General features: G+C 39.4%; 1 long non-coding RNA gene across 1 annotated transcript; it reads right to left on the bottom strand.

Annotated features, from left to right (window-relative positions):
- Positions 1-9036: 9036 nt before the first annotated feature.
- LOC133629884 (uncharacterized) lies at positions 9037-15482 on the bottom strand. The gene is made up of 3 exons (XR_009821152.1): positions 15320-15482; positions 13808-13928; positions 9037-9222 (listed from the first exon to the last, which is right to left on the bottom strand). It is a non-coding gene; the product is annotated as an uncharacterized LOC133629884 (long non-coding RNA).
- Positions 15483-19443: the final 3961 nt, after the last annotated feature.

Genomic DNA, 19443 nt, shown 5'->3' with positions numbered 1-19443 from the left:
ATCTTGCAAGTGTGTTGACTGTTCCCATGTTAATATTAACGTTATCTTACGTTTAAGATAAGCTACTTTTAGCTAATTTTGGACGTTTTGGTTGTTTGGCGCCATCTTTTAAGTATGCTAACTGTTCCCATGTTAGAATGTCAATGTTTATCGTGTTAACATTTTTATGTTAGCATTTTAGCAAATGTTCTACGTTTTAACCTAATATTCATGGTTTTCGTTACTTGGCGCCATTTTGGAAGTATGCTAGCTGTTCTCAAGTTAGAATGTTAATTAGGCTGACCATATTCTGAAATCCCAAAAAGAGGACACATATATGCGTGCCAAAGCGGGCAGCACATGAAAATTTGCCAATGATACTAGAACTTGCTTTATAAATAATATATTTATTTAAATAAAGCATTTTTTCTCCTCTGTTGACAACAGTGTTGGCACAAGGAATTTTCAAAATGGGGTCCCAGGGACCCCATCAAGTCATAAAAATGGGGTCCCACAGTAAATTTTGGGGCCACACTTTTTTTTAAGCGTTTTGAAAAAAAATGATAAATGTATGCATTATCCTGTTATATCTCACATTCTATATTGTGTTTTGGAAAAAGGTTGTCATAAATGTTACTTAATTCATTAAAAAAATAATTAAAAAAAGAAAACAAATTTGTATACATATGTAAATGTATTCAGTTGTAAACATTCATTCACTTTCTTCTTTCCTTCATGGATCTAAACTTTACCGCTGCTGGTAGTTTTTTCTATGTTTTTATTTAATAAGTTGTAGGTGTATTTATTTCAGTACAAAAGTGTAAAAAGTGTTTTGCTTGGGTCATGAAATGATGATAATGGTGTGCCAGGGCATACATACATTTTATATTTAACGCTTAAATCTCCGGAGTCTACATCAACTTCACGTCTAGTCCTCATTTCAAAATGTTTTAGTTTTTTTATGTTGTTTTTTTGTTTGTTTGTTTACCACCCTTTTTTGTCAAACAAAACTGTTTTTTATGGCAAACACACAAAATATGCAAAATCTTCCACCAAAAATAGTTTTCAAAGTGGAATATTTGATGTGAAGTAATGGGAACCTTGGATAGGTCAATAATTCATAATAAAATTGATTTTGATTCAATATTATATTTTGAGCAATGACAGTTTGAAAAAAAAAACACATTTTAGTTTTATTAGTCAACATTGCAACTTTTTCTAAATTACATTTCACCTTTAAGCTTTTTTATTTCACTTTTGTTATGTTTTTGTTTATTTTGATAGTATTTTTAGAATGTGCCGTGGGCCTTTAGAACATTAGCTGTGGGCCGCAAATGGCCTCCGGGGCACACTTTTGACACCCCTGCTATAGATAATAAAAAATGAAATGTGATAAATCTATGGATAAAAAGCAAAGCCTGGCGACGCATGCGCGTTTATCATAACTCTCTCTGTCTCTGCTCCTCCCTCACGAATGCTGCTGCGCGCACAATTTGTTTTGTTTTCAACCCCTTCTTAACCCTGGACGTACATTGAAAATACACACAGCAGCAACCCTAACTCAAAATGCCGGACATTTGAGGCATTTAAGAAACTCTGCCCGGACAGCTCGGACAGGCCCGCAACAGAGGACATGTCCGGGGAAAAGAGGACATATGGTCAGTCTATGTTAATGTAAGCATGTAATTGTTTATGCTAGCATTCAAGCTATATTTGTACATTTTCAATCTAATAATTATGGATTTTGTTACTTGGCGCCATCTTGGACGTATGCTAACTCTTCTCATGTTAGCATGCTAACGTAAGCATGTAAGTGTTTCATTATAGCATATTTAAGATAACTTTGTGTGTTTTAACATATTAGTCATGGCTTGCATTACTTGGTGCTATCTTGGAAATATGATAACTGTTTCCATGATAGCATGCTAACATTTTAGCTAATTCTGTACATTTTATATAAAATATTAAAGGGATTTGGTTCTTTGGCGCTGTCACGCCAAATGTCTTCCCTCTACAAAAACCTTCCCCTCCCCCATTTACTTCCGTGGTCATGTTTCCTCTTACGTCATTGACAGCGATCGATAGCACTTCGGCTTTGACTGCCCGTCGCTGGAAGGATACTTCGTCTTTGACAGCTGCTGGAATCTGAAGAAATCGATTATTGTTTTTTTTTTTGTACAGGCGCGAAACAGGACAGTCGCGTGCAGGTTAAGGACCCCCGGAAACTTTGTGATTTTATTGGACGCAGCCCCGGAAGTAAATGGGGGAGGGAAGGTTTTTGTAGAGGGAAGAAATTTGGCGTGACAGCGCCATCTTGTAAGTATGCTGGCTGTTCCCGTGTTAGTATCAACGTTAGCATGCTAATGTTTTATGCTGGCCTTTTAAAGGTAAAAATCCTTGATTTCAGAACTTGGCACCCTCTCGGAAGTATGCGGTTCCGATGCTAACGTTACCATGTTAACTTTTTAAAGCTAGTTTGGCAGGTATACATTTATTATGTTACTTGATGCTGTCTTGGGGCGGTATAGCTCGGTTGGTAGAGTGGCCGTGCCAGCAACTTGAGGGTTCCAGGTTCAATCCCCGCTTCCGCCATCCTAGTCACTGCCGTTGTGTCCTTGGGCAAGACACTTTACCCACCTGCTCCCAGTGCCGCCCACACTGGTTTAAATGTAACTTAGATATTGGGTTTCACTATGTAAAAGCGCTTTGAGTCACTAGAGAAAAGCGCTATATAAATATAATTCACTTCACTTCACTTCTTGCTAGAAAATACCTGACTGATTAGACACAGGTGGGAGACACAAGGAATAGTTAAACACAGGTGTGGATATAAGGCATGGAATATGTTTGGTTGGATACAGGTGAGTGACACAAGGGGATGAAGAGAGTGAGAGGCAGGAGAAGGCAAAGACCTGATTGATTGGACACAGGTGAGAGACATAAGGGGACAACAAGTGCAGACTGATGAGCTGCAAGGCATGAAGGAAGCTGACTGATTAGACACAGGTGTGATTCATGTCTGTATAAAAGACTATTTCAGTCATGTGATGCTTGTCAATCGGTGAAGAAAGAAAAGGTGCCTTTGAACAATGAACGTCAGATGTTGTTGCTGGAAAGTGTGTGTGTGTGTGTGTGTGTGTGTGTGTGTGTGTGTGTGTGTGTGTGTGTGTGTGTGTGTGTGTGTGTGTGTGTGTGTGTGTGTGTGTGTGTGTGTGTGTGTGTGTGTGTGTGTGTGTGTGTGTGTGTGTGTGTGTGTGTGTGTGTGTGTGTGTGTGTGTGTGTGTGTGTGTGTGGATGGATGCAACACAGCCTCAGGCGGCTCATCGTGTCTCAGCAGCACATCAACATGATTGGCATGTGTCTGCGCGCCAAGCAGGAATTACGAAAAAGCCGCTCTCATCAATAACAGCAAGTGGAAAAAAGCTGATTGACAATGTCTTTTGAAACTAGATACTGTAATAGTCTACTCCATAATTTCTTTTGACGGGCAATGCTTCTTCCATTGGCTATTTTGTTGTTGTTTTATGTCACCACTTTTATGACCTAATCTAGGGCTGTCAAACTCATTTTTATTAGGGGCCACATCGCAATCATGGATGCCCTCAGAGGGCCACATGTACTGCTCTTTTTATTATCAAATATGTGTTACATGTGTTTTATGTTGCACCAAGAAAAATTCCTAGTTTGTGAACCCGTTTTCAAACAACGGCAAATAAATTTTCCTGAGGGAACTCTCCTGAAGGAATCAATAAAGTACTATCTATCTATCTAAAACTATTCTGATTCTGATTCTGAATATATATATATATATATATATATATATATATATATATATTAGGGCTGCGAATCTTTGGGTGTCCCACGATTCGATTCAACATCGATTCCTGGGGTCACGATTCGATTATAAATCGATTTTTTCGATTCAACGCGATTCTCAATTCAAAAAACGATATTTTTCCAATTCAAAACGATTCTTTATTCATTCAATACATAGGATTTCAGCAGGATCTACCCCAGTCTGCTGACATGCAAGCAGAGTAGTAGATTTTTGTAAAAAGCTTTTAGAATTGTAAAGGACAATGTTTTATCAACTGATTGCAATAATGTAAATTTATTTGAACTATTAAATGAACCAAAAATATGACTTATTTTATCTTTGTGAAAATATTGGACACAGTGTGTTGTCAAGCTTATGAGATGCGATGCAAGTGTAAGCCACAGTGACACTATTGTTCTTTTTTTTTCTTTTTTTTTATAAATGTCTAATGATAATGTCAATGAGGGATTTTTAATCACTGCAATGTTGAAATTGTAACTAATATTGATACTGTTGTTGATAATATTCAGTTTTGTTTCACTACTTTTGGTTTGTTCTGTGTCGTGTTTATTGCAGTTCTGAGTGTTGCTGGGTCGGGTTTGGTTTTGGAATTGGATTGCATTGTTATGGAATTGCTGTGTATTGTTTTGTTGGATTGATTAATTTAAAAAAAATAATATATATATATATATATATATATATATATATATATATATATATATATATATATATATATATATATATATATATATATATATATTTATATATATTTATTTATTTATTTATTTATTTTAATTTAAAAAAAAAAAGATTTTTAAAAAATGAGAATCGATTCTGAATCGCACAACGTGATAATCGCGCTTCGAATTCAAATGGATTTTTCCCCACACCCCTACTTGGCGCTATCTTGGAAATATGATAACTGTTTCCATGATAGCATGCAAACATTTGAGCTAATTTTGTACATTGTGACCTAATATTAAGGGATTTGGTTCCATGGCGCCATCTTGCAAGTATGCTGGCTGTTCCCATGTTAGTATCAATGTTAGCATGCTAATGTTTTATGCTAGCATTATAGCTAATTGTGTACCTTTTTAAAAAGGTAAAAATCCTTGATTTCTGAACTTGGCACCCTCTTGGAAGTATGCGTTTCCAATACTAGCGTTAGCATGTTAACCTTTTAAAGCTAGAACTGGAACTCGATAAAGTCACTCCCTATTTGTCTGCCTCCATGCACATTTTCACACATTTTTCCTCTTTTTTTCTGGCCTTTTTACAGTATTGCAGGTGTTTTGTGAAGAATGGCACGTAGACTTGAGGACATTTCCATATTAAAGTCAACCATCAACAGCATGTTTGCTTTGGCCAAACAAAAGACCTCTAAAAGTTTAGGCAGCAGCTCTATAAAGAAACCTGGCACACGGAACTCGCCAGACGCTGATCCGTGAAGAAGAAGAAGCGTCGATTAGTCTTCATAAACCGGCTTCAGGCAGCAGTGTCGCGAGATGACACAGGTGTCGCCCGTCTGACCCAGGTGTTGTATACGAGACACCCTGAGGGGGTCCAGGTGACAGACAGAGTCCAGAGTTGAGGACACACAAGAGCAAGTGACCACTTTGAAATGTTTTTTTTGTCCCCTTCATAACTTTTGACAAAAGGAAGCAAAATTAACTGTTTGAGTCGAGGAAAGTTCAGTCAATGGAAGCTCAAAACATGGAAACACAAAAACAGGAAGTGACCAAACATCAACAGAACTGCATTTTTTTTTTTAAATGTTGCCCATCATCCACAATCCTAGTGAGACAAGAACATGTATTTCTCTTTTCTGTGCTTTTCAAGTTAAAAAAAACTGCTAGCAGGAGGCGGCCAACAATACAGGTAATGGGGGATGTAGTAACAGGCACATTCATAACAACATGTAATATTTACAGTATTTTGCTCATTTTAAGCATTACCGGAACGTCTTTCCCGGGCGCATTGGTACATGGCAACCAACGCTACTTCCGTCAACAACAACAGCATCCAGTTTGGTGTTTGCTAGCACTAAACAAGCAGACATTGCGAGAGACGACGGCCACTTTGGTACAAATGATGATCAAGAACCTTATCTTTTTGAGCCAAAATATCTCAATCGATTCGAATCTGGGTACTTAACAGATCCAGCTCTCGTAAAACCCTAACCCTGGGGTGTAAAAACTATGGCCCGCCAATTTAGATCGCACGATCATGAGTTCAACGAAGCATTGCACTGTGGTGTGCTTTCAAATTAATCTTAAATACCAGGCGGTCTCTGAATACTATGTATTTGCTGCCACCTTGTGGACAGTGTGAGTAAATCAGGTCAATGACCCTTGAAAGTACAGCATTCACTTATATGACATATTCCAAATAACCTTCCCTAGTAATGGTGCAAAAAACTAACAAATTGCAACTAACATAAAGGTCAACACACATTGTCACACATAACACAACCGGCTCACTGAACATTCTGGATATTATTAAAAAAAGGTCCAAACACCATTAAAATACATCTAAATAACACCCATTTATTTATTTATGTCCCATCATCCATTGGAGTGGATGATGGGACAAAATCTAAAACACTCTCTCCACATGTATCCATGTTTGGGGCATTTTAGCTGCTTGATATTAATATTAATTAGATATCCATTACATTAATTATAATTCCATCATATTAATATAATATTTACACACACACACACAAATGTGTGTGTGTGTGTGTGTATATATATATATATATATATATATATATATATATATATATATATATATATATATATATATATATATATATATATATATATATATATACACTGTATATACATACAGTATATTAGATGTTTTTATATAAGTATGGAGGCATGTTCCTCCGGAACCCATGAGATAGGATGTGGGGTTCCTAAAGGCTCAATTTTAGGTCCCATTCTTTTTAATCTTTGTACGCTTCTGTAGGGGATGTCAGCAGGCTGATGAAGGCCCCGCCCACATTTTAGCTAAAAAAGTGGCCGTTCCAAAATGTGCTGAAACAAGTTTAAAAACTGTCTCTATTTTGGTGGGAATTTTACATGTAGACTGAATTTTTAGGTCCACAGCTAACTCTCGCTAGTGAATCGGAGGTTAGATTAGTAAAGTGCAATTTTAAATTTCCCGCGAAATATCCTGCTGAAAACGTCTCGGTATGATGACGTTTGCGCGTGACGTCACGGATTGTAGCGGACATTTTGGGACACCATTGTGGCCAGCTATTAAGTCGTCTGTTTTCATCGCAAAATTCCACAGTATTCTGGACATCTGTGTTGGTGAATCTTTTGCAATTTGTTTAATGAACAATGAAGACAGCAAAGAAGACAGCTTTAGGTGGGAAGCGGTGTATTAGCGGCTGGCTGCAGCAACACAACCAGGAGGACTTTGAGTTGGATACGCGCTACCGTGAGTATGCAGCTGCGGCTTCCAAACATTTGATCGCTTGCGCATACGTGCGTGCCGCTATGTGCATGTCACGTACGTAACTTTGGGGAAATATATGTACTGTATGAACTTTGCGGGGGTGAACGGTACTTTGGGCTGTGGGATTGAGTGTGTTGTACGGGTGCTTTATTTGTATTGGCAGGTTATATGGACGGGAGGGGGGAGGTGTTTGTTATGCGGATTAATTTGTGGCATATTAAATATAAGCCTGGTTGCGTTGTGGCTAATAGAGTATATATATGTCTTGTGTTTATTTACTGTTTTAGTCATTCCCAGCTGAATATCAGGTCCCACCCGCCTCTCACAGCATCTTCCCTATCTGAATCGCTTCCACTGCCCTCTAATCCTTCACTCTCACTTTCCTCATCCACAAATCTTTCATCCTCGCTCAAATTAATGGGGTAATCGTCGCTTTCTTGGTCCGAATTGCTCTCGCTGCTGGTGGCCATGATTGTAAACAATGTGCAGATGTGAGGAGCTCCACAACCTGTGACGTCACGCTACTTCCGGTACAGGCAAGGCTTTTTTATCAGCGACCAAAAGTTGCGAACTTTATCGTCGATGTTCTCTACTAAATCCAGTTTAAGAGGTTGTTCAAATTAATAGTGCTTACAAAGTACAAGGAAGAAGAATGATGAGAAATACCTTCAACCTTTTTGAAAACGGGATATTCTTCATCTCAGTATGTTGATCATGACTGACTCAATTATATATTGCAAGAACTGCTGTGTTAATCATTCCCTGAAAATGAAGACAGTAAATGAACATATGTATTTGTAAACGCTCGGAAGTGGGAAAGGAGTAGGATTAAATAAGCTTTGCTTCTTCCTACTCCTTTTCGTACATGATGTGTCACGGCCTGGGCGCATTCCAATGCGCACTCATCTGTACGCTTTGCTGATTGCGCCTCCAAGAGCGCACCACTCCAGCAGTGGCTGCAATCAATCACCGGCAATCAGCACACCTGAAGCTGATCATCAGACCCGCCTTCATGAGCCTGCACAATCTGCTATCCTGGGCCTGAACGTAATCTTCTGTTCGAGTACAGTAAGTTGTCTAACAAAGCTCTATGCATTTCTCTCTCTGTGGTTCTCCCCCGTCGTGTTGATTGGTCTTGTGTTCTCCCCTTGTCGTTCCTTGCAGCAACCCCTTCGTTCCCGCGTGACGAGCTGTGCGTCTCGTCTCCCCTCTGCTTCCCTGACTGCCTCTCGGATCTCGTCCTCCCGCCTGAACACAGACCTCTCTATCGCCTCCAGCTTCCTGCCTGCTCACGGATCGTCGAGCCAGCCCTGCCCCTTTTGGACTTGCCTCTCGCTCAACACTCCGGTAACACTCAGCAGTTAATTCCTATATTATACTGTGTGTTCATATTTGAAATAAACTAAAGTCAATCAATCGTTTACAGCATTGCAAATGAAGCGTTTTTGGATGTTTTTTTTAGAGGCGCTATAGATGACTCCCTATTACCTGCATTGTTAGTTGCCTATTGCTAGCAGTTTTTCACTATTTAGAATGCACAGAGAAGAGAGAGACAAGCATGTTTTGGTCTCACATGGGCAAAAATACACAAAAGTGCTAAATGTTGCGTACCCTTTAGTGTTGCACTGACTGGAACCCCAACGTTGGATGTAGCGTCTGAGTCGTTTCTTCTGTGAACGATAAAAAGGCGCAATTTCAGGGACGGTTGAGGAGAATGTTTCCGAAAGACAATGAAAAGAGTCCATAAACTTGAAGGATGCTCGCCTCTCCCCAAGTGTCCTTTCACTTTTGTTTTTAGGGAGCTCTTCATCCTAACACAACCTCCCTCTTCTCAGGGGAGAACATCTTTCTCCTCTCGGTTTGACACCATCGATCGCTTTCCCTGCTCCAGTTCAAGGATGAGTCACTTTGCCTCCACTCGGCCAACCGCCTTTTTTCTCCCACGGTCTCGTCTGCCTCTGTGCAAATATTCATAACAGCGCGTTAAGTATGACTGCACCCCATGCAAGTAACGTCAATAAGGACAGGTTGGCACAATCACCGAGGTGGAGGTCAGTCAAGCCACTAGTTAGCGCTCCGTCGGTGCGATTGCATACAGAATTAAAAAAAATGGCACAGTAAAAAAAGAAAACACACAGATTAAAAAACATGAATCTGTTTTCGGAATTTATATAATTTCAAAAAACTGTTTTATAATAGTTTTAAAATAAAATAAAAAAAACATATCTATTGAATAAAATAAAAATGCATATGTATTATAATAAGTAGTAAAAAAATAAAAACATTTATGAAATAAGTTATATTAAAGGCGAGTAATGTTAATTTATATATTGACAATAAATAACTAAATTAAAGGCCTACTGAAATGATTTTTTTTTATTTAAACGGGGATAGCAGATCCATTCCATGTGTCATACTTGATCATTTCGCGATATTGCCATATTTTTGCTGAAAGGATTTAGTAGAGCACAACGACGATAAAGATCGCAACTTTTGGTATCTGATTTTTAAAAAAGCCTTGCCCCTACCGGAAGTAGCGTGACGTAGTCAGTTGATAGCCCCCTCATATTTTCCTATTGTTTAAAATGCAGCTACAGCGATTCGGACCGAGAAAGCGACGATTACCCCATTAATTTGAGCGAGGATGAAAGATTTGTGGATGAGGAACATTAGAGTTAAGGACTAGAGTGCAGTGCAAGACATATCCTTTTTCGCTCTGACCGTAACTTAGGTACAAGCTGGCTCATTGGATTCCACACTCACTCCTTTTTCTATTGTGGATCACGGATTTGTATTTTAAACCACCTCGGATACTATATCCTCTTGAAAATGAGAGTCGAGAACGCGAAATGGACATTCACAGTGACTTTTATCTCCACGACAATATATCAACGAAACACTTTAGCTACGGAGCTAACATGATAGCATCGTGTTTAACTGCAGATAGAAACAAAATAAATACATCCCTGACTGGAAGGATAGACAGAAGATCAACAATACTATTAAACCAGGGACATGTAACTACACGGTTAATGCTTTCCAGCTTGGCGAAGCTTAAAAATGCTGTTGCTAACGACGCCATTGAAGCTAACTTAGTATAACGGGACCTCACAGAGCTATGATAAAAACATTAGCTATCCACCTACGCCAGCCAACCCTCATCTGCTCATCAACACCCGTGCTCACTTGCGTTCCAGCGATCGATGGAAGGACGAAGGACTTCACCACGATCATCCGTGCGGTCGGTGGCTAGCGTCGGCTAGCGCGTCTGCTATCCGAGTCAAAGTCTTCCTGGTTGTGTTGCAGGAGTCCGCCGCTAATACACCGATCCCACCTACAACTTTCTTCTTTGTAGTCTTCATTGTTCATTTAACAAATTGCAAAAGATTCACCAACTCAGATGTCCAGAATACTGTGGAATTATGAGATGAAAACAGAGCTATTTTGTATTGGATTCAATGGCGTACCGATACTTCTGTTTCACTGGTGACGTCACGCGCATACGTCATCATCCAAAGACATTTTCAACCGGAAGTTTAGCGGGAAATTTAAAATTGCACTTTATAAGTTAACCCGGCCATATTGGCATGTGTTGCAACGTTAAGATTTCATCATTGATATATAAACTATCAGACTGCGTGGTCGGTAGTAGTGGGTTTCAGTAGGCCTTTAAACAACAGCATCCTGTTAACACGTTGTCACATACTGTGATTGATAAATACACTGAATTACAATGAAATTGTATTTATTGACAGTGAAAATAATGACATAGTAAAATTAAAAAATGTTGAAATAATGAAAATTAAATTAAAACTGTCATTTGTAATGAATAAAATAAAAATGCAAACAACAAATACCACGATCAAAATAATGAAAATATTTGACATTCTTCATGTAGTAATTACATATTAATATTAAAAGCAATGAATATATAATGGACCCCGAGAGGTATGAGCGGTAGAAAATGGGTTGATGGATGAATACATTAATAGTTAATAGGCAAAACGTGTGGGTGTGTGTATACTAAATAATGACATTCTGCTATACAGTATAAGTACAAGTAATATATTAAATGTAAAACTGTGATTAATAAAAGCACTGAATTAAAATGACATTGGATTAATTCATAAGAGAACAGAACTTTCCTCCAGAAGGTGTTATCTTTGTCCATGTGATGTCAGATGAAACAAAAATTGAGCTCTTTGGCCACAATACCCAGCAATATGTTTGGAGGAGAAAAGGTGAAGCCTTCAATCCCAGGAACACCATGTCTACGGTCAAGCATGGTGGTGGTAGTATTATGCTCTGGGCCTGTTTTGCTGCCAATGGAACTGGTGCTTTACAGAGAGTAAATGGGACAATGAAAAAGGAGGATTACCTCCAAATTCAGGACAACCTAAAATCATCAGCCCGGAGGTTGGGTCTTGGGCGCAGTTGGGTGTTCCAACAGGACAATGACCCCAAAAACACGTCAAAAGTGGTAAAGGAATGGCCAAATCAGGTTAGAATGAAGGTTTTAGAATGGCCTTCCCAAAGTCCTGACTTAAACGTGTGGACAATGCTGGAGAAACAAGTCCATGTCAGAAAACCAACAAATTTAGCTGAACTGCACCAATTTTGTCAAGAGGAGTGGTCAAAAATTCAACCAGAAGCTTGTGGATGGCTACCAAAAGCGCCTTATTGCAGTGAAACTTGCCAAGGGACATGTAAGCAAATATTAACATTGCTGTATGTATACTTTTGACCCAGCAGATTTGGTCACATTTTCAGTAGATTCATAATAAATTCATAAAAGAACCAAACTTCATGAATGTTTTTTGTGACCAACAAGTATGTGCACGAATCACTCTATCACAAAAAAATAAGAGTTCTAGAAGTGATTGGAAACTCAAGACAGCCATGACATTATGTTCTTTACAAGTGTATGTAAACTTTTGACCACGACTGTATATATGTGTATATACTGTAAATATACTAGATTAAACGACATCCTGATATACAACTCATATATTGTAATTAACAAATACACTGAATTAAAATGGCATTGCATTCATTAATAGTAAAAACTAATGTAATAACATTTCAAACTATTAAAAATAAAACATAAAAAACGATCTTGCCTAGTGAATAAATGAGTGTAGTAAAAAGTAAAGTAAAAAAGTAAAAATATGTTTTCCATGTAGTAATTCATAAAATAATATTAAAAGTGATTAACATATGAATACAAAGATCATTTATATAGCTTTAAAAACTAAAAAAATATAAACAAAATTAAACAATGATATCCTGATATACACTATATTGCCAAACGTATTTGGCCACCTGCCTTGACTCACATATGAACTTGAAGTGCCATCCCATTCCTAACCCATAGGGTTCAATATGATGTCGGTCCACCTTTTGCAGCTATTACAGCTTCAACTCTTCTGGGAAGGCTGTCCACAAGGTTGCGAAGTGTGTTTATAGGAATTTTCAACCATTCTTCCGAAAGCGCATTGGTGAGGTCACACATTTGTAATTAATCCCAAAGGTGTTCTATCGGGTTCAGGTCAGGACTCTGTGCAGGCCAGTCATGTTCATCCACACCAGACTCTGTCATCCATGTCTTTATGGACCTTGCTTTGTGCACTGGTGCACAGTCATGTTGGAAGAGGAAGGGCCCCGCTCCAAACTGTTCCCACAAGGTTGGGAGCATGGAATTGTCCAAAATGTTTTGGTATAGTGGAGCTTTCAAAGTTCCTTTCACTGGAACTAAGGGGCCAAGCCCAACTCCTGAAAAACAACCCCACACCATAATTCCTCCTCCACCAAATTTCATAATGGGCACAAGCAGTCCGAAATGTACCGTTCTCCTGGCAACCTCCAAACCCAGACCCGTCCAACTGATTGCCAGATGGAAAAGCGTGATTCATCACTCCAGAGAAGGAGTCTCCACTGCTCCAGAGTCCAGTGGCGACGTGCTTTACACCACTGCATCCCACGCTCTGCATTGGACTTGGTTATGTATGGCTTAGATACATCTGCTCGGCCATGGAAACACATTCCATGAAGCTCTCTGCGTACTGTACGTGGGCTAATTGGAAGGCCACATGCCTAGTCTTTGCACTATGCGCTTCAGCATCCGCTGACCCCTCTCTGTCAGTTTATGTGGCCTACCACTTTGTGGCTGAGTTGCTGTTGTTCCCAAACTCTTCCGTTTTCTTATAATAAAACTTACAGTTGACTTTGAATATTTAGGAGCAAGAATAATTCCCAGACTGGATTTGTTGCACAGGTGGCATCCTATGAAAGTTCCACGCTGGAAATCACTGAGAGCGGCCCATTCTTTCACAAATGTTTGTAGAAACAGTCTACATGCCAAAGTGCTTGATTTAATACACCTGTGGCCAGGCCAAGTGATTAGGACACCTGATTCTGATCATTTGGATGGATGGCCAAATACTTTTGGCAATATAGTGTATAAGAGTAAGTCCTACTCAAACTTCAAGAGCAAACTTCGGGGGAAAAAAATGTCAAAGCAGATGAACATGCTTGATTACATACCTTTAATTCCCATCAATTGGAAATCCATTTCATGTCAAGGGCGGCCATTCGAATGCAGAAAAAATGAGCTGTCAGTCATAGAAATGACATTGGGGCCTCCTCCCGCTCCTCAGGAAGTTCTCTGAAAAAAAAGAGACATTTGCTGGAATAATGAGGACTCATTCAGACACTATTATGAGAACAAATTGAAAATTTAATCATGGCATTTTCTGTGCTTTTTTTTATATTTTTCTCAAATGTGATCTTTACAAGTGGTGCCTAGAGACACAGGATAGGAGTGTGTGGGGGGGGGAAACATTGACAGGCTGTGAAAAGATGGCAATGGTTTCTTTTGTGAACGCACCATGCAGACATTGTTTGGTGAGCGAGTCCCACAATGCAAAAACTGAAATCTAAGTAAGATTACATATCTCAAATAAGGGAGATAATTACTTATTTTCTGTCTGATAAGATAATTCTTCTCACTAAGCAGATTTTATGTTAGAGTGTTTTACTTGTTTTAAGTGTTGTGGTTCTAAATGATCTCAGTAAGATATTACAGCTTGTTGCTGAGATGTTATGACCTATATTGGGTAAAACATGCTTGAAACTAGAACATCAACTGTTGCAGAGCTGTGTCATCAACACTCACAAGTATAATACTGCTTTTTCATAGTAAACATTTCTTATTTCAAGCATGAAATAAAAAATCATGACTGACACAATCCTGTCTCATAATTAAAACGGATCACAGCCAAATGGACTTTGCTGTTTTATTTTCAATGAAACAATAGAAAACACGTACTCATATAGTAGTACAGTTGGCACAGTACAGTAAACTGACAGTTAATATTTAAACATTTAACATGTGACATTTCTAACAATTTTGAACAGAAATAGTTCATGCACAAATATATATATATATATATATATATATATATATATATATATATATATATATATATATATATATATATATATATATATATATATATATATATATATATATATATATATATATATATATTCCTTGCGCACTAATGACTGAAAGAGCACGCACTTGGCGCGATGATGTCATGTTGTCGATGGGAAGATGCATTTTAAGACAATATGATTTGCCTGAGCGGCTAGTAGACCCCGAGAGTAACAAGCGGTTGCCTTGTTGCCTTTCCATGACGAAAAATAAATTTGTTTTTAGTATAAGTTTGCTGGTTTCAAGAAATGTAATGCCGAACGCATATCATTATGTCAAGATAACGGCACTAGCATTTACTTCATTTAAAAAAAATGTTCAACATATTGAGAAAAAAGGTTTGTTTTATTTGTTTTTTGTATCAAGAAAAGTGCACTTGTTATTAGTGAGAATATACTTATTTTAAAGGTATTTTGGGGTTCATTGAGGTTAGCTAATTTTACTTGTTTTGGAAAGTCTTGACAAGCCAAATTTTCTTGTTCTATTGGCAGATAATTTTGCTTAGTTCAAGTAAAATACCCCTCGTTTTTGTATTTTTTTTCTTGTTTTTGAACACTGACTTTTTGCAGTGCTCCGTTCTTTTGTGGCTCGTGCAGATGGCCGTCAAGTGGGGCAGTTCACCGACTCTCTGGCATGTCCTGTACGCCAACATATTCCTGGGAACACAACTCAAAAACAGCGTCAGTCGCTTAATGGCTACTTTATCCTTACACTCAGACGTGGGGGGTCCCTGGGCCGAGAGAAGTAAGAACATGTCTCACAAAATGGAACAAGTTTTTTCGAAAGAAGGTGCGAAAGGGACAAGTGGTAGAAAAAGGATGGAAGGTGTACATAATAGCGCCGTCTGACCCAACGTGTGAGTTTCCATGCAAAAAAACCAACGGTTTAATTGATTTTTGTTCCTATTATTCTTTGATTCACTCGTTGCCTGCCATCCAAAAATATTGCACACCAAAATTAGTTTAGTTGCAGTTAATCAAATAGGGCCAAGATAAGTAAACACATGTCTAGAATAATAATTATTTTAAAAACAATCACGTCTGACAAAACATTGCAGTGGACTCACTGGCACTCATCTAAGGCGGACGCTCCCCTTTCCTCTCCCTTATCTCTCCTGCTTGCTTCTTTGTCTTAACTTTCTTGTTGCCTCTTTCTGCACCGCTCTCCAAATTTAACATTGGAACTATTTAACTGGCCTCAACAAAATTGACAAGATCTTGGGTTTGGGAGAACCTGTTTGTCTGCTGACACACGGCCATACTTGCCAACCCTCCCGAATTTTCCATGAGACTCCCGAATTTCAGTGCCTCTCCCGAAAATCTCCCGGGGCAACCATTCTCCCGAATTTCTCCTGATTTCCAGCCCGACAACAATATTGGGGGCATGCCTTAAAGGCACTGCCTTTAGCGTCCTCTCTCACCTGAAAAGGAGACTATTATATATGTCTCCGTTATCCATAGCCATAACGCATAAAGTAGGCAGGCACGGAGCTATTTCTCAGCGTGTGTTTATTCCAGCCGGCACGTTAATACACTGACACACAACATCCGGATTCCCATCATGCATTGCTTCAAAACTACGGCAAGTAGTAATGTCCAAAAACATAACAGAGACGAAGCAGAAGAACGAAGAAAAGACATGGCGACGACGAGTAAGAAGAAGAAGTATGCTTGCAAGTTCCAAAATGATTAGAAAAAATAATTTCAGTTCATCCAGGACAGCTCAAAGGCGAAGGGGTATGCTGCCTGCAAATTTTGTAGATCAGGGGCCGTATTTATCAAGCGTCTTAGAGTGCCATTTTACACTTAAGTCCTGAGAATTTGCTAAATTTAGTCCTACTCTCAAACTTAAGAATAAAAGCTATTTATCAACTTTCTTAAGTCTAAGAATCACTCCTACTCTCCACAATATTTAAGAGACCTTCAGAGGTGTCCTAAGTGGTTAGGAGTTGCCAGCGGGGGATGGCACTGAGGCGAGAGAGACATGCGCGAACGTTCAGGGAGCGGAAGGATGTCCTGGCTTTGTTTGATGACGAGCAGCTGATCAAACGGTATCGTTTAGACAGAGCGGGTATTATTTTTGTCACAGATTTAATCATTTTCGATTCCATGTTGATTTCTGCATGTGGCTGCAGTGGGCTAGTATATATAGAGCCACCCACACCAGTTTCAAATTAGTTGCCTGATTAATGATTTGGAAAGAAAATGTTATGAGAGTAGCGTATGTGTGTGTGTGGCCCTTTAATAGGTTACAGCATGTGAGGTGAGTGACGTCAGTGAGTGTGTGGGCGAGAGAAGAGAGGGAGCGGTAGCGTGAGTGCGGGCGGGGACTAGTTTGTTTTGTGTTGGATTGGCTGTGTGCAAGCAATCAATAAAGCAAGATTTGCAACTAATCGCCGGACTCATCATTCACCCTAAAGTCGTCCGCTGTGGAGACCCACTGCCAGGTAAAGTGAAGGGTGTTGCCCCGAGCATACATCGGCCCTGGAGAAGTGTCTCCCCTGCGCTCTTCGACTACGGTCTGGGAGCAGAAAGCAGGAAAGGTGCAACAAAAAGGAAACATTTATTTTTGATTCATTGCCAATATTGTTTGTTTGTTTTGTATTATTTTGTAGTTTATTGTCAAAATATACACTCCCATTGTCCACTTAAATATTTCTAAGATATTTCTTTATTTTTAGACAAGGGATTCCCTTCCGTGATTGGTCATTTCTATGGACACAGAAATTACGTCACCTAAAATTCCGTTTACGGCACATAGTAATGTCGTAATTCAGCTCTGAGTGTGACACTTAAGATTCAGTCCTACACTTCGCTGAAAGTGTGAGTAAGACGCTTGATAAATAACTTTTAAGTGCAGCTTTCAGCGAATAATTTCTTTACTCTTAAGTCAACTCTTAGCAGACTTCTTAGGAGTAATTCTAAGAAGCTTGATAAATACGGCCCCAGACTTCTCCATCAAACTCGGTGGCCGAATGGATATAGTCACTCATGAACGGTCAGAGAAGCACAAGGCGGCGGCAACGCAGCACCGGTCACAGCCCAGTATTATGGGCCACCTTGCTAAATGAAGACCCGAGGGTGTAACATATGCAGAGACAAAGATGGCTATGCTGATAGCTGCAAGCAACATCCCTTTCTCATGTGCGGATGTTTTCAACAAATCCTTGAAGGATATGTTCCCGGATTCAGAGATCGCTCGCCAGTACTCAAATGGCAGAACAAAAGCTACTCAAATAGTGAAAGGTAAGTGTTTTTTGTTTTTTTTAAGTAAGCAGCAAGTACAGTACAGTTAGTAGAACCACTGTGTACTGTACTATATATATATATATATATATATATATATATATATATATATATATATATATATATATATATATATATATATATATATATATATGTAAGAAATACTTGAATTTCAGTTAATTCTAGCTATAAATATACTCCTCCCCCCTTAACCCCGCTCCCCGGCCCCGCCCACCTCAACCCCCCCATCTCCCGAATTCAGAGGTCTCAAGGTTGGCAAGTATGCACACGGCGGACTCTCGGGAGAAGAAGGAGTGCCGCGTGCCTGGCGACCCTTTCAGTCGAGAACGTGAAGATATCCACCTATTGGGAATTATGACAATAGGACATCTGCTGATTGGAGTAAGCGTTGCTCTGGTTTGTCGACAAATTGGAAGATGCTGGCAGTCTTCAAAGTACCCCAAAGCTGCCACAAATGATTGGAGGATGCGTGAAGAACTGTGGAAACTCATGTGATTTGGATAACATCGGACTGTCTGCCCCGCAGGATGAATTTGAGGACCAGTCACAGACAATTTAGAGTGAAAAGCAAATTTTATTTTCACTCGCATACAAAACATTTTAACTTGGATTGTTTCCCTGGCTTCGAGACTCCCCCGAAGGACAGTGCGGCGAAGACACTTCTTGTCTCTCGTGGACACACACCTGTTGTTGTTGTTGACTTTGGACTGACTATTGGCTGCGCAACACCAAGGCCGCGAAACAGAGACATGCGGCAAACTTACACACAAAATTATACGCCACACACACACACACCCCACCCCCCATCCAACCCCCTTGACGCGAATCCCTTAGGGGTGATGGACGGCTGGGCAGTGCCTGAAGAGCTGCAGCCCGCCACCGTAGCCCCCACTCTCTCCCCTCTGTGGCAACTCTCGAGATGTATGTTGTAATATGTATATGTGCTTTGCTATTGAGATTTTTTTTCCACTCCAGACTAGATCGGATTTTTTACTCATCCTCCCCCAGCATTTACCTTTTTCCCATCTTTTACAGGGCGTCTTGTGGCGACCCATCAGCGTTCCTGTTCTGTAACCCTGTACACTGTTTGTGTAATCTTGAACGGGTTTGTGCTGAAAACAAAGTTTTGTTGTACTTGTGCAATGACAATAAAGACCTACCTATACCCTACCCTACTGAGAAGCTGTTTCGGTGGAAGTGCAAAAACAAAAAGGGCTTAAATCTGATTTTTCTTTGTTTTATTGACTGATTCGGTTGTCAGCTGAATTTTAAAAGTCACATTAAGAAAATGTGTGAATGTAAACCTCGGCTGTTTTAAGATTATAAGAAACTGCTTAACTCTCAGCTGTGCTTTTTTTTTATGAATTCAATGATTCTTTCACACATATCTTATGGCTTAACTACATGGTCCCAGGCAC

Source organism: Entelurus aequoreus, linkage group LG15, assembly GCF_033978785.1.
Source record: "Entelurus aequoreus isolate RoL-2023_Sb linkage group LG15, RoL_Eaeq_v1.1, whole genome shotgun sequence".
In the NCBI taxonomy this organism is placed as follows: Eukaryota; Metazoa; Chordata; class Actinopteri; order Syngnathiformes; family Syngnathidae; genus Entelurus; species Entelurus aequoreus.
This window is presented reverse-complemented; position numbering and strand designations above follow the sequence as displayed.